Consider the following 9,964-nt stretch of genomic DNA (forward strand, 5'->3'; position numbering starts at 1 on the left):
GAGGAGACACGTGTGCAGTTGAGTACAGTGGAGGAGCTCCAGCTCATCAGACCATAGGCAGGTACATGCCCACCTCCCCTGTAGTCACATTGCAGCTGCATCTGCCCCATCCCGTTTCTCCCAGGGACAACCATGGAACAGTTCTCTAGAGAGGATGCCCTGCTCTATGTGTGATCAGGAGGCTGCTGTCTTTTCAGAAGGGGTTGTAACGCAGCCATGATGTCATTGGGCTAAATACCGTCCAAGCCACGTCCTGTATAATTTTCTAGATCTTGTTACCCTGCCAGCTCAAAAGTTGTTCTGTCTTCTAAAATCCTCAATTACAAAGCAATGGGGAATGTAATGGAGCATGGAAAATGCAAGTGAAGAAATACATACAGATGAATAAAAGAAAAAAACTTTTCTGGCAGAAATCCCCTGAACTCTGAATATAAAGGAAATTTCTCTCCTCAATTTCTTTCTTTTTATTGTTTAACAAGCTGCTCCCAACCTCATGTTCAGTCTCAAGCTGAGAAGTCTGGTCTGGCCTTGGGAATGTGGTCTCTTTGTGCACGCTGCTCCTCTGTTTGTTTTCTCATGGTTTCACGATGAGGGCAGAGGAACAAGAGATAAATATTAAGGTCCAGACCCAGTTGTATCCCCACTGTTTGGCTAAGGATGACCTCAGTTTTGCAAGAATTAAACGAGATCTCTACAGTTGTGGGAATGTTTGTGCATCGTGACAGACACCTGTAAAACACTTAGATGTGTTAGACCTGAAGTGATCAACAGGTTTCCAACTACTTAAAAGCCAAAGTGACATTAGAAATTTCTATTTAGACAGGTGTGACAATGGCAGAAGCATGTGACAAATCCATCCTAGCTATGCTCCAGGACTGCAAACATAGTTTGGCCATCTGGTACCTGAGAGTAGGAAGTTTAAATTGGATTTTAATAATACATTGCACCATCTGATACCGTGACGACTCAAAGGAAACCCACTCTGCTTACACCTTGAAGACTGCAGCCTGCACTGAATCCCAAAGTGCGGAGGAAATCTGCTATTTCTTTTCAAAAGTGTGTCAAGTACTTTGCTATTAAGAGAAAAAAAAAAAAAAAAAAAGAAAGAAAGAAAAAAAAGACAATAAAAGCAAATGACTTGAGTTTGTCATTTCTGTTTTACAAAAGAAGCGGCAATTAGGTGACAGGTGTGTAAATTCCCCAGCAATACTGCTGAACACAAAACACACACTCATTTGAGTCTGTTCTTGGAAATCCTTCACCAACTCATCTCCTAGAAGGAAATGATCACAACCCATCATTTCCTTCTGAACTCTTCGAAGTTTTTTTTTTTTCCTCATTTGTTTCTCCAGAGAAACTGAAAGGCTTGGAGATTGAAAGCATAATGATGGCTCTTAAAAAAAAAAAAAGTGACATTTAAAATTAGAGACTAAGGCAAGAGACAGGAGAGATGAATGATGGTCGCTGGCGAGGTTTGCCACTCCCTCCAAGCTTTGTGGTATTCCAGCTTGAAACAGCTGTAAATCATTTCCACCTCTGACCTATTCAAAGCCTCATCTCTGGGTCGCAGTGCAGCACGCATGGATTACACGGCTCCCTTTCACTCCTTCCTGGTATCACCTACGGCTTCAAGTCCTAAATAGCTGGGGTAAATTATTAATCACATGTGCCGTTTAATTTGCTAACACATGGTTTTCTCCTTCCAAACTGGAGCTGGCTTGATTTTTTTCTTCAGGATGAAAAATACATCTGGATGCAGTCATGTGGGTTTCTCTGCAGATTTTACTATGTGTTTGTAAAAAAAGGCCTCTGTCTGTCTCTTTCCTTTGTACCTGTTATAGGTTGAATTGCAAAGACCACAATGGTGCGTGTTATTTAGAGGAGTTTCACTGGGACTCCCTGCAGGGGCAGGAGCAGTGCCTGGGCACCACCACCTCATGTGAACTGCAATCCCCAAACCATGTTTTGGGGTGTGATGGACCTTGTCTGAAGTAGGAGCCATCAAATGTCTCTGCCTAACAGGACAGATGGAGGCAGATGGGCTGTGAACATGAACCATGTTGTCTGAGCGTAGAGGGAGCTGCAGGTGACCATGCCCAGTGCAAATGTATGGCCAGTCCCATCTTCACTGGCTGGCAGGTCTTGCCACTGGATATGGGGTGAGCAGTTGTGAAGTGCAGTGATTAACTGCAGGGTTAAGACCTTCTTGTGGTGAAAACTGCCATCCAAAAGGTCTGTAGCTGGGCTGGAGAGACATATTGCCCCTTGTTCCCTCCCTCTCTGGTCACCTCAGCTCTAGTCTGCAGTGTCAGATTTGGCATTGCCAAAATCTTGATCCATTTGATCTGTAAATGCACCAGCCAGGCTCCCAGCTGCTGGGCTGATGTTCTTTCTGAGCAATGAAATTCAAAAGGAAACAAAATAGGAGCTACTATTTGATGTTCCTTGACTGGTTGTGCATTGGCTGCACTGGCATAAGCTGTAACGTAGACAGTGCACAGGAATGGACCGAGAAGAGCAAAAATGAAGTTTCCCTTGCTGCTCTTCATGTCACCTTTCAAAGTCTTCTCAAGAGCTGCCTGAGAACACTGGGTGATGGAGGATATAGGACACCTAAAATATGCCTTGTTCATGGCTTGGTTTTGGCAGTTGTGTGGTGGTTTTGGTTTTGCTTTCTTTTGGGGAGGAGAAATATTTTCCTCCTTTTAGAAACTTCCTGATGGTTCTCACTCCACTCTTTTCAGCTCTTAACCTTAGCAATGATTGATATACAGATATTTAAAGTTCATCAATTGTCATTTCAATCAGCTGAGCATGAAGACTGAGATGACAGTTCTTTGCGATGGCTGATATGTGGAATTTGAGTCTGATTTGGCTTTTATTTTTGTCTGGCAATGAAGAGGTGAAATAACTGATTGTATATTTAACTTTAAGAGGGCTCAAAGGCTACATCACTGTGACTGCATGGTACCCTGGCTGTACACTGGCCTTATTTTTGCCAGGTTACGGAAAGGGACAAAAGGGAGAAGTGCATTTAGGAATGATCAAGTTGGTAAAGACAGTATCATTATGATTTCTCAAAAAAAAAGAGAATCAATAGTGTGTTAAGTATGTAAACAAGAGTGTCTTGTGTAAAGCACGTAATGGCCTTAATTTCCCTACATCAGTGGAAATATGGGTTAGGTGTTAGGAAATGCTGTCTGCAGCAAAGGATAACAAAGCATCTGAACAGACTGCCTAAGACATGTGCAGGATCTTCATTGCTGCAGATTTTTCGAGATCATTTGAAAAGGTAACTCAGCAAAAATGAGATAAATGTATTTAATCCTTCCATGGACAAAAGGACCCTTCCAGCCCATTTTCTGTTGCATTATCGCATAAAACAGAGACCCTTCTGTTATCCGAGGCAAGATGGCAAGGTGATGGTGAGGTACAGATAGCACCTTTAATAAGACTAATTGGTTTATCTTCAAAAAAGTATAAAAAGCTCAGGCTCAGAAATCATTCTTCAGGTTTGAAATAGAGGCAGCTTACTTCAGAGCTGGGAGACTTAAATACATCCACAAACTTAAACATGCAGCTTTGCTGGATAGCGTGAACTACAGACTCATTGATACAATTTTATGGTACATTACAATCCTCCCCAACTTTATGTTCCAGGAGAGGTAATTAATTATTTGCTTCATTGGAGATTACCTATTGCTTTTCTTTCTCCTGCCAGCATCTTTTCTCCTACATCAGTGTCAGCTACATTACCTTTCAGAGGTGGTCCTTCTGCTATGTAGGTAGCACATTGCTGCAACAACGTACATGCAGATCTGGAGTCAGGGAAGGATGACCCCTGCTATGTTTTTTAGGACAGCGTTCTGGTCCTTTCAAGCCTTGGGTCTGGCTTCATGGCTTGATGTCTCCCAAGTGCTGTCTGCAGTCCCAGGACATACCTCTGCTCTGCAAGGGGGCAATTTCTCATCCATCTTCTTCCCCAGCTCAATGTCATTCCTGACAGATATCTGCCCACCTGTCAGTAGTGGATACCTGCAGTGATGGAGAAACCACAGCTTTTTCAGTCTTCTCCAGCACTTCCTTATCTTCAATTTTAGAAAGCCTTCCATGCCACAATGCTTAACTTTTTACTTTCACCATTGAATCATTTTGTTTTAGACCTGGCTGCCCCCCTCAGACCTGTCTCTGCTTGGTCCACCCATCATACAGATTGTGTTTGAAGCACTGTTTCCCAAGCTGGGCACTGAGGCCTTTGAGAGAAGATCATCAAGCAGAGCAGAGCAGAGCAGAATTATCTTGTATTTTCACATTGAGACACTTGTGTTTATATATCCCCTACAAGACTTACCTTTTTTACAGCAACAAGATATTATTGAGCTATGCTCAGCCTGTAGCTCACTTCTCCAAAATTGCTCCTCACCTGGTAATTCCCTGGTGTGATTTTGAGAAGCTGTGTTTGCTGTTTAATGCAGAACTTCATATTTGACTACTCAAAACTGAGTCGAACTGTTTTGCAGGGGATTTCTTATTTTGTTTTATTTTTTAGTTCTTAATCTGTGTACTAACTTACATGCAACCTCTTCCAGCTTCATGTCACTAGCAAATGTTCCTTTTTTTCTATTCCTAGGTTGTTACTGAAAATGTGGAGTGACATCAGACTTGGGACAGACCGCACAGACCACTGCCTGAATGTCCTTTCAGTCTTACTGTGAGGTGAGACTAGGGCACCAAGAAGTACTCTCTATGATTTTCCAGCCACTCTTGTAACCACCTCAAATAATTTAATCTGGACCATACTTCTTCAGCTTTGAAAAGTCAAGATATGTGACATTTACTGATTCTTCCACTATCTTGTTATGAAAACAAATTTAGATTGGCCTGACATAACCCAATACAATTAGGTCAGTTTGATGCATGCTGGCTGTTAATAATCTCCTTGTTTTCTCCCAAACACTTACAAAATTGTTTGTGATTTGTTCCAGGAGAGTTCATGGAAGTGAAGTTGAGCAACGTGAGCTACTGGAGTTAATCCTGAAGTCCGTGGAACCAACACAACCCCTGCCAGGAGTACCATGTGCTTTAGGTCAGTGTCAAAATAAGGGGATCTTTGATATTTAATTAAATAAATTATCTTTCCTATCCATGTGGAAATGTGCCATTAAGTATTTTGCAGGTAGAATAGGAGTATTCAGTGTGAAACTGCTGGAGCAGCTCTGGAAGCTGGTGGAATACTGAACTCGCCTCCCCCTTTTCTCAGGCAAAACTAACCCTCAATTTACTTGCTGGGGGACTTCTCAGGATCACTTGCAGGAGGGGGCTGCCAGGCTTCTTGGAAGTGCTGCAGGGGTTAGCCAGCAACTGAAGCTTTTGGTTTGGTCTAGTCAAGGTTGGGTTCCTAGTGCCACAGTTCTGCGTTCAGGCTCAGACCTTTGCTCCCTACCTTGCACACAGTTGTTGTGTGTTTCCAAGGGACTACAGTTGTTCATCAAGAAGGAGAGCAGATCTGGGTCTTGACACTGAAAAAAAACCCCAAATGTCTGACTAAGTACTGTAAATGAGGGATCCATGCACGTTTTTGGGTGTGTGGGCAAGGAGGAATCTTGTGGCTGCCTCCAGTACAGATGTGATGTGTGGAGGGGCTCTTAATCCCAGTAGTTTGATCTGGAAAAAAAAATGAGTCCTCCCACAGGTACTGCTTTCACTGATCTGGGCTTCAGGTCTGTATATATGATAGTAACTACTCACGATGGGTAAATTGCCCCTCACCTCTGATGTGCATATTGCTCCTTTTACAGTGCTCACAAACACCCAGTGTTTTTGCTTTTCATTCCAAATGTTTTCCCACACCAAGGCTATGCACTCTGAGGGTTTTTTTAAATTTAATTCTATGACACAATGTGTTCATTCCTATACATTTCTCTCTGAAGATCCCTGCAACAATACCATGAAAGGATCTGTGCAACTCCAGCCACGACAGGTGCGTTCAGCTGCTGCTGAAATTACGTAAGACATCTAAAAATAAGCAAAACCTCCAAGTTTTCAGGGTGAATCCAGTTTCTTGGGATCTCCTGCAGCAAGGAAGGAGGAGGGGGCTGGCTGGAGCTGAATCCCCACCCCAGACCCCTGCCTTGCGCTCAGCTCTACCCCTTCCCATGCAAAGGGAACTGACTCCTGAAGTGGAAACCCTGTGACTGGGCTGGTGTTTTTCAGAGGAAGGTCTGGTTTTTGCTGTGCCAAACACTGGGTTTTGACAAGCCAGGCAACATCCTCTTGGTATGTTTGCATCTGCGTAAGGCTTCTGGTTAAAGTCTGGGGGAAGTGTAGAGATCACGCCTTAACTATGAAAACAGTTCTGTTCTCATGTCATAGGTTCCAGCACATCAGCACGTAGGAGCGCTCGTTTCCTTTGGGCGGCACTGGTTTGTATCAAAAAAGAAAAAAGGAAAAAAAAAATATTAAAAAGCAAGCAAGACACAGTATTGCTCCTGTTGTTGCTTAAGCCGCTCAGTCTGATGTCAAGAAGAGGATAGAGGGGGGCATTGAATTTCCAGACACCCTTTCTGGGTAATTACCCTTCCTCTTCTCACATCCTCAAGAAAAGGCTAATTTTTATAACCACTGTATTTGAGGGTTTTCTTACTCTAATTTTTTTTTGTTTTTAACTGTGTCAAATATTTTAGATCAGGCATACGCAAAAGGCTATGGAATATGACTGTATTCAGCCAAAAGTGATTATTCTTATGGGATAATTCAACTAATGAAAGTTTAATTGTATTTCAGGGAACCGTATGCCATTGTGGCGCATTATTTTTGTACCTCATGGCTTATGCTATTAAAAGATTGCAGCTGATACAGAGTGATATGGGAGGATACCAACTGGATTCAGAGAATTTAATCAGATTACTTTGGCTTTGAAATCTCTTCATTGGTTAGTTACAAAATTTCCTATTAATTTTAGGGCATTTCTCCTCAGTTTTGAGGGCTCTAATAGCATTAGCTTGAAACCTCAGGAATGATTTGGGGAGGAAGAGATATTTCATGTTATTCTATTTTCCTCTAGTCATTTTTTTCTGAAGTTTCAGCTTGCGTAACTTTGGGATGCGTGTTGAATACCTTTTGAAAGCATGCGAGAGCAGATAGCTTTAAAGGTTGTTGTCCACATATCCGAAAACATCTGCCTTCACAGATTCAAAAGGCTTGTCTCCATATTCATTTGTAGCCCTTTGTACAGCTTTTAAATTTTGAAGTTTCTTGTTTGAATAAAAAGCATGCACATGCAAAAGGCTTAAAAATATCAGTTACAAATTCAGTATTTCCCCCCACACTGATACACTGGGGTGGAAGAAAACAGCTACTGGGTGGATAACAATTATGTGGAAGAAAAAAGCATCTACTAATGCTGGGTACCACAAGCAGAAAGAGGAATAAATGACTGGTGCTTAGGAGAAGCCCAACTGAGTTCACATTGCTGGAACAAAATGCCCACCAGAAAGGACATCAGATAACAGGGTACTTTGCCTAGTGAGGTAATTATGATTCAAATAGTAGATGTATTCAAGGCAACATAAGATAAATTCTCCGAAAATATGGTGTAAGCTGCATGGCGGTGTCAGGGGAAGATGAGGGCCTGGTGTTTGTTCACCCGCTCTCCTTCCCCACTACTTCTCAATTGCCCTCAGCCCCCTCTGTTGGTCGGGGGACGTGGACAGGAGGGGGCAGTGGGTCCCACTGCATTTCACAGAAAGAAGCCAGGGTCAAGATAATCACCTAATAAAAACAAAATTAACAAAATTTTGGACACAGAACAAAGGGAACCACCAAATAAGGATGGTCAGGGCCAGACTCCCAAAGGTATGAGCTTCATCTGAGCCTGTTTGGAGGGTGTTGGTCTCTTCTCCCAAGCAGCAAATGATAGGACAAGAGGAAAAGTCACCAAGCTGTGGTAGTGGTGGCTTAGATGGGATATTAGGATATTTTTTCCTGGAAAGCATTGCCAGGCACTGGAACAGGCTGCCCAGGGAAGTGGTTGAGTCACCATCCCTGAGATGTCTAAAATATGCATAGATGAGGTTCTTAGGGAGTTCAGTTAATGGTTGGACTTGATGATCTTGAGGATCTCTTCCAACCAAAATGATTCTATCATTCTATGTCTGCTTGTTTCTTATCAAGTAGGGGTGTATCTGGTGCCTGAGACAGTGCCAGTCCAGGCTGGGATTTTTTTTCAGCTTCTCATTACAGAGAAATAGGAACTTCTGGTTATGTTTAAAGAGCAAGGGTGGGAAGAAAATCCCACTGACAGCATACGCCTTATGACAGCATTAGCACATTAATTGTGAAAGTGATGGGCAGCTAATGAAATCAATGCAGGAAAGAACCCAAACTGGGGGGGCTTTCTGTTTGTTTGTTTGTTTTTGTTTGCTTGTTGTTTGTGTTTGTTTTTTTTTTCCCCTTCTCAAAAGCTCTGGCCTGAGAAGGGGCTGCAGAAACAATCACAGCCTGTGAAATCAGGACAGTATTCAAAAAAAAAAACAACAGAGGGGCAGGGGGAAGTAGGATATATAATTAGTGCCAGCTGGATGTGAAATCACTCTGGCATTTCAAAATAATAAAAATATTTTTTGGCCATTCATTTGGTCTGGCATGTAACATCAACACTGCTGCCACATCAGCATTCAGAGTTAGCGTGCCGGAAAGGAGACGCCAGCAGAGACCAAAAGGCTGCTCAGCCTCCCAGAGCAGGACATTGTTGTAGGATCACAGAATCACAGAATGTCAGGGATTGGAAGGGACCTCAAAAGATCATCCAGTCCAATCCCCCTGCTGGAGCAGGAACACCCAGATGAGGTTACACAGGAACATGTCCAGGTGGGTTTTGAATGTCTCCAGAGAAGGAGACTCCACAACCTCCCTGGGCAGCCTGTTCCAGTGCTCTGGCACACTCACTGTGCAGGTTTCTTCTCATATTTAAGTAGAACCTCCTGTGTTCCAGTTTGTACCCATTGACCCTTGTCTTCTCGTTGGTTGTCAACGAGAAGAGCCTGGCTCCATCCTCATGACACTCACCCTTTACATATTTATAAACATTAATGAGATCACCCCTCAGTCTCCTCTTCTCCAAGCTAAAGAGACCCATCTCCCTCAGCCTGATGATGCCGCAGATACAGCATCACTGGGAAGGATGCTCCAAGCAACAAGTATTCAAGCAGGAGCACTCCCTGGATCCAGGGTAGCCAATGGATGGAGATCGTCAGGAAAAAAAAAAAAGCAATTTGCTGGATCAACTGCTGAAAAAGGGAGGAGTAGCTGTAGCTGAGATAGAAGGGGGCTGGTGGCAATGGCACAGCTTTTCCTATGTAAAATTTTGCATTATTTGACTTGCTCATTGCTCAATCTAACCTCCATTTTGACGTAGGCTTTTTAAGTTTGACCTTCCCATAAACACAAGATGAGAAAAATCTTTCCAAAATGTATGGCACAGCTTTGGATGATCTGAGCATCACAATTTGCAATAGGAGGAGTGAATCTCTTCAGTCTTCTTTAGCTTGACTCTTGTTTACAGCCAGCTCTCTCTTTCAGAGTTATGCTACCCTGGATGAGTGCTGTCAATGCAATGAGGAAAAGCAGCTTTCACTTCTCTGTGCTTTGGACACACACACTTGCCCCCTTTTCTTCACCCAAAGCTGAGAGCTGTGGGGATGAAGAGCCATTTTAATGAATAAGGCACCTTGTTGAACAAGCAAACGTCAGACAGGGAAGTGTTGAACTGGGAGATATATTTCCTATTTTATTCTAATGCCTGGTCCAGGGCTGATCTGTGACTAAGATAAGACAGAGAGAGCCAGAAAAGCACATCAGGTGGAGCACAGCAGCATGTAGGTGGCTCCTGTGCAGCGATGGGTGTCACAGAGATGTTTGTGAGGAGGTAGCACCTCCCCAGCCAGGGAAGTGCCATGTGCTCGGC

The sequence above is a fragment of the Columba livia genome, chromosome 1, assembly GCF_036013475.1.
Source record: "Columba livia isolate bColLiv1 breed racing homer chromosome 1, bColLiv1.pat.W.v2, whole genome shotgun sequence".
Classification (NCBI taxonomy): domain Eukaryota; kingdom Metazoa; phylum Chordata; class Aves; order Columbiformes; family Columbidae; genus Columba; species Columba livia.